Source organism: Euprymna scolopes, chromosome 5 (genome assembly GCF_053919585.1).
Source record: "Euprymna scolopes isolate OS-2025 chromosome 5, ASM5391958v1, whole genome shotgun sequence".
In the NCBI taxonomy this organism is placed as follows: Eukaryota; Metazoa; Mollusca; class Cephalopoda; order Sepiida; family Sepiolidae; genus Euprymna; species Euprymna scolopes.
The window spans coordinates 49675741-49688746 of NC_136486.1; positions in this window are offsets into that span (position 1 = coordinate 49675741).

The following is a 13006-nucleotide window of genomic DNA, read 5'->3' on the forward strand; positions in this document are numbered from 1 at the left end:
TTTCCAATTTATGATAATGGATTTCAATAATAACACATGTAAACAATTATATGATACTATAAGCAAAACCAAACAATGGTAATTCATTTTACTATACTAATACATTTACACTATCTAATAATATATATATATATATATATATATATATATATATATATATATATATATATATATATATATATATATATATATATATATATATATATCAAGCTGAACGTATGTGTGTGTCTGGTCACGAATAGGCTCTTATATGGGTGACTATTATAGAAAACTGATCAGATATGATAGAAGATGTATTGAGACACAGGAATGGGTATGTTTGATCTGGCATAATGATGATTCATTAAAATTGTGGGGTCTGCGTACGCACCTAGTCAACAAAGTATGGAAATAAAAAAAATTAAAAATTAAAAAAAAAAAAACGTTTACAAGTGTTTTTGATATAGATGTACATAATAATACTTTGATAAGTATGTGTTAACTTTAATAAGGATGGTATAATAAAATTGTGGGGTCTGCGTTCGCGCCTGACCTCCATAGAATGGAAATAGGCACAAACTTTAATAAGACTTTTCATATCTAGCTGCGTAAGTATACTTTGATAATTATGTTTCAGTTTGAAGAAATATGGTATAATAAAATTATGGGGTGTTCGTTCGCGTCTGACCTCCATAGAATGGAAATATATCGTAAAGTTTAACAAGTTGTTTAATATAGATCCACATAATATTGTGATAAGTGTTTCAGTGTGAATAGGTATGGTATAATAAATTATGGGGTGTATCTATTTTATTTTTACTTTCATAATATTTTGCTTCGTTTTGATACCCCCAAATTCGAAGCTATCTCTTTACAATCCTTTCTTTTCATAACCTATCATACTTTCATAAATCAGAGTCCATTTTCTGTAGGCTGGTTTTGAACCCAGTCAACGACGCATACTTTTGCTAGTATATATATATATATATATATATATATATATATATATATATATATATATATATATATATTCACAATATTCTCTCTGCTTCGCTTTTTTTGTTATCAAGTAAGATCTTTGACTTACTTGGTGTTTCATCAAATACTTTTGCATACAAAATCCGATCCCGCATTTTGCTAATTCTTACCCTCTGATGAGAAGGAAAGTATTTCTTCGAAACTCCGCGGATTAAGGACTATCCACTTATCTAGTGTTTCCTTTTTAGATTAAATATGTTTTTAACTCATTTCAAAGTATTTTTAACATGTTTTATTAACTGTTTTCTCGTATTATAAGCTCTATCTCCTATTTGCTTTTAGCGAGATTTTACATCAGGCTGAGATAACTTTATAAATATTAATTCTTTAATATTTATAATATACTTTAATTTTACCATCTTGGATCATTTTGGTAAATTTAATTGTAATTTTTATTTTATATATATATATATATATATATATATATATATATATATATATATATATATATATATATGTGTGTGTACATATTTATATATATATATGTATTTATATATATATATATATATATACATGAGTTACATGAAATGGCTGTCCTCTTCTCATGCAAATAAGAAGACATACTTGATAAGTAAAAATGATATTAGGATAAGGCTAGAATAGAACCAAGGCAAGTGTTAAAAATAATGAAAAATTTAATGTTAGAAATTATGTCCATTGTTAAGTCTATTAGAAATAGTTAAATATTGTTTATGTCTGAAAAAAAGTCGATTGTCCATTCTTTTAGAAAACTGGATATTAAATATGTCAGTTAAATGAATGAACAATGTGAGTTAAAATGCATTGTTTAAAAATAGATTATAATTAGAATTGAGGATGCTTTTGTTTGCCAAAAGTCTGTTTGGACAGACATATGTAAAGCCACGTTTGAAAACCACACTTCTGACGTCATAAACAAAGGAGATTTCACAATTTAGGAATCTAAGGGTTCGAAATTAGATGTCAGTTGATGAGTCACGAGTTGATGAGAGGGAGGAACGTAGACCATGTAAATCTAAGTTTGAATTCCTGACGTCACCGATCGGTCGATTGAAGAATAAAGAAACAAACTATGATTGTAACTGTTGTCTAGTGTCGTCATTCCACACAAAAAAAGGTAAATGCGTTTTTATCATCAACTTGTAACAAACATTGCACAACCCTTCCAAATATTATGTGTCCTCCCCACCATCATTATAAGGAAGTATCTCCTCCTCTCTACATGTATATAAGGACTGTTGCATCATATCATGCAGTCTGTATTAATAATATGAAGTCCCTAAGTCTGATAAAAATGTCATCGCCATTCGTGTAGTATATGTACCCCGTTATACATGTCTAGATATGTGCCCCAATATGAACTCTCGTCATCTTTTTTTTTTTTTTTTTTTTACACAGTGATCACCACTTATCAAGGCCCGGAAGCCACTCAGGGATAAGGGTTATTGCAAGTACATTACGTTAGTGAGGAGATTTGATGAAGTGTTTACTTAAGGGGGCGGTTCATTAGGAATTTGTTAACATTAGACTTGAAGACATCCAAGTTGTAGTCCGCAGGGAAGCAGGCAGACGGAACAGAGTTCCACAGGCGTGCAGTACTAAGAAAGAAGCTTTGTTCATGAAATCCGCGTTTTGATTTAGGCACAGATATAGAGTGGGGGAAATTTTTCACAGTGGATTCAGCTAGACGGGTGTTTTTCGTGAAAGATTGGCGAGGGGGGACCAGGGATTGGAGTTCAGACGAGCACCTGCCATAAAAATAACGATAAAACAAGGATAGGCTTGCAACGTCTCTTCTGTGGGAGAGGGGTTGCAGGGTAGAGAAAAGGGCATCCCCCACTAAACCACGAAGTCTATTTTGTACTCTGTCAAGGCATGATAGGCTGTTTTTAGGCTCAGCTTCCAATATGAACCCCGACCCGCTACATAACATAGCAGAAGTCAAAACAAAGTTTAACGTTCAGATGACCAACACTATACAATGTAATTCTTTAAGCAAATATAAAAATAGAAGTTTTCGTAAATTTTACTTGATTTCTATCGTAACATCTTCTGTTAAAATGGCGACTTCTCTCTCTCTCTCTCTCTGTCTTTCTCTCTTTCTCCCTCTCTCTCTCTCTATCTCTCTCTCTCTCTCTCTATATATATATATATATATATGTATATATATATATATATATATATATATATATATATATATATAAACTAAGATCAGCTTGCTTGGGCGTTTTAACACTGCCCTATCCGGTTTGAAAACTTCGGCGCATGCGTACTTGCATGAAAACAAAGCGATAAAAGTTTTTTTTTTAATCGGCAAGTGCTTCGCGTTTAAAATATGCAAATAAAAACTAAACTAAATATGTGTTCCTTATCCCATCACAGTAGTTTTCCTCTTTTCATCTCTTGCAATACAACATTTTTCATTTTGAATTTCACTCGAATGCCCCCGTTTAAATGCTAGCTATGTTTATCAGGTTTTCAAGATTTTTGTTTAGGTCGTTTATATACGTGACGTTGATTTTTCTTTTGGAGTGCCTGCCAACTTGTACCAACAAGCATATATATTATTATGTCGTTGAGCGCCAGCTTGGCTATGATTGACAATTTTGATGATAACGTTCTGTACTGTTATCTCATTAAGGTGTTATTCTAAAATCGCTTTCTTAATAATATTTATAATCTTGTGAGATATTTGTAAGCATTCTAATATCCATTCTTGAGGGATCGTGTTGGAAATTAAACAATACCGCGAGTAAGATTTTTTTGTATCTTTCATATTTTTATTTTCCGCGTACATCAGGTCACGTGTCTCAGTTTCTCTTTTTAACCATTCGTTTTGTTTGCTCAGAAATAGTCCACGATTGTTGATAAAGTGACAAATCTATTCTCTCAGTTGTGCTGTAAGAATTTTCCACATGGTTGCTAAACATTAGCCTATAATGTATTTTAAAAATGTCGTATATGTATATGTTCATTTACTTGGACAGCGTATCCAAAAAGTCACTGAAGGGTTTTGACCTTAAATAGAATTTTTTTTTATTTTAGATAGTATCTTTCTGTAATTTTAACACGATCTCGCCAAGATATTAGAACATCTTTGTTTATCCAAAAAAAATGTAAGGGAGCATGATGTTACAACTTCCATCGTTTCCTATAGTTTAAGATTGTACCTTCATTTAGAATTTCAGTGATTTGCGTTCAAAGCTTAATTTCTTATCCAGGATTCGTCGGTCCACTGTTTATGCTAGCTTTTATTTCTATATTAAGTTTTATATGTAATGACTTTGCTTCTGCTTATATTAATTTGTTTAATTCTGTGATAGTACGTGTTAAAATGTAAAGCAGGAGTGTGTTTACTTTTACGCTATCTAACATTAATTTCTTCAAATCTTTGATCTTTTGATGGTTTCTCATTTTCTACCTACTCTGTAATGTAATGTGTGAGCTTTCACAGTCATAGATCTCCTCAGTTTCAGTGTTTATGTTTTGCCAGTTTTCTTACTTGTGGGTTTTCACAAAGGGGCGTTTCTTAATCGGTTACACCATTAACCTTTGTTTGTTTCCATTTATTGCAGCTCTGAGAACACACCTTGCTTGACGATCTTGTTTTCTTTGTCTGCTTTCCCTTGGTCCGCTGTATGGTAGTCAGTAGACCTGTCCCATACATTTTTTTTTCATTCGCCTCAAAAAGCTTCTTTCTTTCTGATTTGCTACTGTAATAGCATTTCATTACCAGTCTATTCAATTTTTGTACCACATTTCTATGTATGTTTTTTTTTTTTAGTTTGTTGTTTATCTTCATTCATGTTTTCTCAGGTTTCATCTGTGATATTATCGTACATGAAATTATTATTATTTACTCACTAAGAGTGGGCACACATCATCAAATATTGCTCTTTGAGAACAACTTGTAGTATTCCCTGGAGTCTGAGTGACAGCACGTCCCCCCAGACTTCCAGTACTCTCCACCTCTTCTGATAACCTTTGCAAAAGAATTTGCGTTAACGCAACAGCTGCCTACCATTTATTTCTATTTGGCGGCGACCATTTGTCTTCACTTGAACTTGGGTGGAAATAAGCCTCTTAAAGGCCGCAGTCCTCTTTGCACTCAGCCAGCGGAGGTCAGGCTTCTGCTTTCTCTCCTCAACCTTTCCGTCCTCCTTGACCCTCATTATCTGGTGTGGTGTCCGTTTATGGCGCCACTCACAGAAAAAAAAGAGGAGTGCGGTCTCTTACAATGATACAGCTTCATCTTCATGATTTCATATGACGTTCCTTTGTGTTTTACATCTGTAACCGTTTCTGTGTCCAGTTTGTGCATGTAGTTAATGTGTCATGTTAGTCTCCATAACCAAGGGTTTTGCATAATATTTCTACAGTTTTAATTATTGAAATCCATTGTATCTTCTTGGCCATCCCTTTGAGCCCTCTGGCCAGTTCCGTGTATTTGCTCCGCTTCGCAGTCTCCTTGATCTGTACTCTGTAGTCTGCTGAGACTGTAAAATCTACAAGTTGGCAGGATTTTTCTTTCTTATTAACTATTATGACATCATGTGTTATTGCTTGGATGGGTTTATCCATTTGTACATCCATGTCTCATGGTATCTTGTGACTTTCACATTCTAGTACTGCTACCGATTTGTTATTGTACCATTATCTGTGTGTTCAGGATGCAATTATCATCATAATTGCAACTGTACCATCTTCCCCACTTGATCCTATCTATTTTTATATACTTTTGGGACTAGTTTGCTGCATTCACTTATAATGTGGTTTATTTTTATTATCCTAAGCTCACCCCACTGGCAAAGGAACTGTCATACCATTATTCAATAAATCATAATTCAAATAAATAAAATTACATCTACAAATAATACCATGTGGCGCGAATCCTTGCACCCTCGAAGGTCAACAACTCTATGTGACCCCATGGCCTCCATCTCGCATCTTAGGATTATTAAGGTTTCACTTTCTCGCTTTACGTGTCCTTTTCGCATCCATGTCTAAGTGTTTTTGTTATGTTCATCTTTTGTCATTCTTATGGATCTCTCGTGTATGTATTTCTCTTCCCATTTTCTTTTCTCGTTTTATCTTTTGTCTATTTGTTTTCTGTTTGCAGATTTTTTTCAGTGTCTCTCGCTGCCATAATTATCTTTTCAGTGTTTTGCAGTGTGTATTTTTCTAGTTCATTTTTCATGTGTCATTCACAGAGTCTTCTATATAAACCAATCCTCTCCCGCCGTTTTGTCCTTGTCACGTAGAGTCGGTCAACATCGTACTTTGGGTATTATTATTATTATTATTATTATTATTATTATTATTATTATTATTATTATTATTATTATTGTTATCATTATTGTTAGCAGTAGTAGTCGTGATAAATAGTAGTAGAAGTGACCCAGAAAAGTGTATTTTTTTTTAAATTTATTTCTGTTCTGATAGATACGATGTCGTTATTTTGATACGCATCTCATCTTGATCCAGTCGTGCAAATTGAGAACGAGCAACAACTGGCCATTTTTTTTCTACCTCGTAAAGAAAATGTTGAAGCAGCTGACACTATCAGGGGATTGTAAAGCCGATGAAATGACGCCCACGCTATATTTTTTTTTTATCTATCTTTCAATTTCTTGTATATATATATATATATATATATATATATATATATATATATATATGTATGTATGTATGTATGTGTGTGTGTGAATTCTTTTTTTTTTTTTCATTATAGTACGCTTATCCCTCGTTAACACATTTTCCCTAGCCTTTTATAACTATCTTTCCACTCCAATTCCACCCTTGGGCGTCCGCTATTTACTATCGCCATCGTCCCCGACTACCCCTCTTAATAAATGGCTATCACATGATGCCCCTAAATCTATATAAAAAAGAGGCTTCAAACTCTGTATGACCCCTACTTATGCATCGATTGTTTTTATATTCTTTTTTGTTTTTGTTGTTGTTTGTCGTTGGCTTTTTATTTGGGGGCAAACGTGTGCGTTTGTGTATGTGCGTATGTATCTGTGTGAATAAACTAGTGTCTACCTTCCCATGGACAGATATATTCCGACAAGTTTTAGAAGGTCGGGGTACCACTTTCATATTTTTGATAGTGATATCATATGTATATATATATATATATATATATATATATATATATATATATATATATATATAGCAAAAAAAAAAGGGAAAATTATTAAAAAGCTGAAGGGAGGGCTCAATATAATTGCAGAGTGAACATGTATATTTTTATTACCGTTTTATTTGCTTAGTTAAACATGTTTCGAATACCGAATCGTATGACTTCATCAAATCTTACGTTTCTGTGAAGTCTGATGAAGTTATCGGATTGTTGATACGATTCATTAATTGAAACATGTGTAACAAAGCAGATAAAACGGCAATAACTGTCCTTGCTCACAGAAACCCTTAAAATGTAAAATTATTAAAAAGATATCGTTATCGCTCCCGCGTTTAAAACACAATTCTTTCTCTGTAATGATTACAATTTAATCAGTGACAGTTTAAATAAGATTACAGGAAATAAAACATCTATAATAAAATAGAGAAATAAAACTGAGCACCAAGACAAATTCTACATTATTAAGTTTAAATAATATAATATATTTAAAATAAACCAAAGGCATCATCATTCTATGATAGCTTAAATGTGCCCGTTTGAGAGTAAAACATATGACTGAGGAAGAGATATTTACCGAGAATTATCATACTAATGAAAGTAGAACACAATACATGCAAACTATGCATATATATATATATATATATATATATATATATATATATGTATATATACATATATATGTATATATACATATATATATATATGTATATATACATATATATACACATATATATACATATATCTATACATACATATATACGTATATATATATCTATATATATATATATACATATACATATATTGTATGAATAAAGATTAATTCCGCCATTATATCTTAATTTGCTTTTGTTGATGACTATCCGTTACACCTCTCCATTGTTTCGCTTTCTATAAATTAATATCATTTACATTCACATCAAACAATGCGCCATGCAAAATAGATTATGCTGTCTTTATATATATATATATATATATATATATATATATATATATATATATATACATACATATATATGTATGTGTGTATACATATATATATATATGTGTGTGTGGCTGGGTGTTTATATACATATATATATGCATATATATGTGTGTATATACATATATATACGTGTGTGTATGCATATATATGTGTGTGTATCTACATATATATATATATGTATATATATATATATGTGTGTGTGTATATATATATATGTGTGTGTGTGGGTGTGTATGTACATATATATTATATATATATATATATATATATATATATATATATATATATATATACATATATATATATATATAATTCGTAAATTAGTAATTTAAATTCTATGACGGGATATGGTTAAGTTTCAAATCTAGAATTTTTTTATTTAATGCAAGACAAAGAATATAATTTAAATTTATAAATTATTAAAGCCAAGAGTATTTTATACGATCAATAATCACTGAATTTCTGTAGCAGTAGATGTATTGCGTTACACTAATATATATATATATATATATATATATATATATATATATATATATATATATATATACTAGCAAAACTACCCGTCGTTGACTGGGTTCAAAAATAGCCTACAGAAAATGGGCTCTGATTAATGAAAGTATGATAGGTTTTGAAAAGGAAGGGTTGTAAAAATAGCTTCGAATTTGGTGGTATTAAAACCAAAGCAAAATATTATGAAAGTAAAAATAAAATAGATAAACCCCATAATTTATTATACCATACCTGTTCACAGTAAACCACTTATCACAATATTCTTTGGATCTATATTAAAAAACCTTGTTAAACTTTGTGGCATATTTCCATTCATTGTAGGTCAGGCGCAAACGAACACCCCATAATTTTACTATACCGTATTTCTTCAAACTGAAACATAATTATCAAAGTATACTGACGCAGATAGATATAAAAAGTATTTATTAAAGTTTGTGCCTATTTCCATTCTATGGGGGCCAGGCGCGAACGCAGACCCCAATTTTATTATACCATCCCTATTTAAGTTAAAACATACTTATCAAAGTATTATTACGTTCATCTATATACAAAAACACTTGTAAACGTTTTTTTTTTATTTTTTAATTTTTTATTCCCATACTTTGTGGACCTGGCGCATACGCAGACCCCACAATTTTAGTGAATTATCATTATGCCAGATCACATATACCCATTCCTGTGTCTCGATACATCTTCTATCATTATATGTGATCAGTTTTCTATAATAGTCAACCATATAGGAGCCTACTCGTGACCAGACACACACAGACGTTCAGGTTTATATTATAGAAGATATATATATATATATATATATATATATATATATATATATATATATATATATATATATATACTGCTTTCAGTCTTGAGAGTTGCGCAATCTCCAATCACACCTCTGCTGAGTCGACATTGTTGAATACTTGTGGAGGCTCAGGACGACTGGAAACAATACCAAGTAAGCGGTTAGTACATACAGCGCCCAGAATCCTCAAATAGTCAATCATCTGGTAATAGCCAGGCTCAACGTTGCTTAACTTCGGTGATCTGACGAGAACCCGAGAACCTGCGTGTCAACGTGATTGTGCCGTACAATATATATATATATATATGTATATATATATATATATATATATATATATATATATATATATATGGTAGCGTTTTTTTTTTTAATTTGTGTGGAAGTGTGTACAATTCTCCCACTGCGCAAACCACTGGACCGATGATTACGAAACCTGGCATCATGATGGTCCCCCTCTTAAGCATAGTTCACACAATTTTTAAGTTAAAGATCAAAGGCCAATGTCATAGCCTATAAATATACACTTCTAAAGCCCTCACAACTGAACTGGCTATAACCAAAACTGCTATGATATTGCCCCTCCCCCACCTAGGGATTTTCTAAGTTAAAGGTCAATAGTCCAGGTCATAGCCTATGTATATATACTCTTCTACACCCCACATTACTCGCCCGATCTTGTACAAACCTGCCAAGACTATGGCCTCAAACGTAATAACAGTTTACACTGTTTTCAAAGGTCAAAGGTAAAGGTCTTATTTGGTGCGGCTCTCACAGCATCCACTTACTGCAAGGGTGCTCGCAAAATGGGTACTCGAGCATACAGCAAAGTCTCACTTAGAGCGCCGATAGCTTTGCTAGTATATAATATACACACACACACACACACACACACATATATATATATATATATATATATATATTTAAATAAGGGAGTAGTCACCAACAATGTGTATTTTTTAACATTATTTGATTATTCCGTGTCTTGGTTTTTCATTGAGAATTATGTTTGGATCATTGTAATAATGTTTTTAAGTCATTGAAATCATACTGTTTTTTTTTTAATTATCCACTGACACTCGTTTCCTCGTCTTCGACTTATCAGAGTGGCTTAATCTAACGATATATATATATATATATATATATATATATATATATATATGTATATATATATATAAAATTAGTCATTAGACATAAAATCTGTGGACACTAGCTGTCTACTCAAATTGATTGACTTTGAAATTCTCTTCCTGATCGGTTTCTTTCCCGACTGTGTCATCACCAAGCAATTTAAATGTAACGTGAACAAATATGTTTAAATATACCTCCCTAGATAGTATTTTCCATATAAATAGCACTAAATGACTACAGCCCTTTACCTTTTATATTCATTGTATACAGTGAACAATTGTATACAGTGAATTTAGGCTCTGGAAAAGCACGAGAGCATTACTAGTTTTATGCAAAGCGGTTCGACCGTCGAAATGACGAAGATTACCTGATCATCTTAAAGATGATGGATGACTCGCAGTGGAAGTTTGTTTAAAGTGAAAAATCGACAGAGCTGGAGGCTAGGTCCGATGCAGGAACCGTCGGTGGTTTTAACACCCTCTTGGATACGACTCCCAAGAATCTCAAATGATCCCCCATCAGGTACAGATCGGGCTAAACGTTTCCTAACGTTGGTACTCTAACGTAAACGGGTCTGTCAACGTGATTATGCGTTTTATTTCAAGAAAGACGAAGGATACGATAAGGAAAAATTCGCAAAGAAAGACCATTAATATTGCTGATATCCACTTGTTTATGAACAATGTATATTTGCTTTTATCCTGGCCACATGTTCAAAACAGCATTAAAAAGGTAAACACGTCCGTTTCATTTAATGGTTTGTAAAACATTTAAATGATTCTGAATCCCTTTACTATGGCAGCTGTTTACTGTTTCAAAATAGGTAAGCACTTATATAACTACGATCATTTTTTTGCGTTAGTATGTGCTCACTTAAAATCTGAACATTTTTCTGTGAAAAATCTTTTCAAATCTTTTACCACACTTTTTGAACAGTTACAAGATGTCGATAAGTAATATACCTATCTCGCCATTAGCACGCTTTACTCTAGATGAGATGAATGACCTAAACTCAAACTAAATGTATAGTGCATGCACATCTTGCGACTCAGCATATTTTTTTACGAGGGGCGTGCAATAAGCAATACCCCTGACCCACTTCCAGTTACTTGATCTAGCTGAAATTTATCATGTGCAATGATTTATATCTCTACGGGTTATGTGGCAAATCACAGCTTTGAACTAATTGTGTTTTCTGTTTTAAAGGTGTTTGAACCGAGTCAGGGGTGAAATGGAGCCTGTTTAATGTCGAGCAGTGATCCGGTTTTTATATTTGAAAGAACGCACACCACTGGAGACTTTTGATGAAATGAAATAACCTTATGGTGATAATGCCCCATCATATGACCTTGTAAAACGCTGGCATTGTGAATTCAAACATGGCCGGAAGTCTGTGGAAAAAGCCCCCATACCTGGTCGCCCCCCTTCTGCCATTGATGAGGCATCTGTCCGTCAATTTGAGGCTGCCATTTTGGAAGATCAGCGCATTACTATTCGCCAAATTACCCAAAATGTCAAGATTAGTTAAGGTCTGTGGAAACTATCATTCATGATCATTTGCATATGCATAAGGTGTCTGCCAGATGGATTCACAGGTTGCTCATACCATTCCAGAAGCGAGAACGCGTCGAGTGCTCGAGGATGAATTTGGAGATGTGTCAAGAAGATTAGTCACAGTTTTTCAAAACACTGATTACATAGGATGAAACATGGGTCCATCACTATGACACAGAGACCAAAGCCCTGTCAATGCAGTGGAAGCACTTGGACTCACCATATCCAAAGAAGGCAAGGGTGCAGCTCTCCGCTGGCAAGACCATGCTCACAGTCTTCTGTGACCAGGACGGAGAAGTGATGACAGATTTCCTGTCAAAGGGTACCACAATTACAGGAGCCTATTATGCTTCACTTTTAAGGAAATCAAGGGAAGCTATCAAAATCAAGAGGCGGGCCAAGGTACCCTCCTCCTGTAGGACAACGCTCCGGTCCACAACTCGCATGTCGCTAATCAGAAGCACGGGCGTGTGGTTATGAAATCCTTCCCATCCTCCCTACTCTCCTGACCTTGCATCCTTTGACTTTCACCTCTCCCAAGCCATGAAGTTGCTTTTGAAAAGAAAGCGTTTCTCAGATGATGCAGCCTTGATTTCTGAAGTCACGTCGTGGTCGGAGAACTAACCTGGAGTGTTCTACAAAAACGGTCTCCAGAGCTGCATCAAACTATGGGAGAAATGCATAACTCTGGGTGTTTCCTATGTAGAGAAAGACTAATAACTGTGCCAAGTTTCGTTGCTCTACTTCTATGGGAAGTGGGTCAAGGGCATTACTAATTGCACGCCCCTCGTACTATTGCCTATATAAATTTTCCCCACCATATAGTTTGTATTGATAAAATTGTATGAATAAACTTGATTATAGACAATAGAGTTTATCCTTATAATCA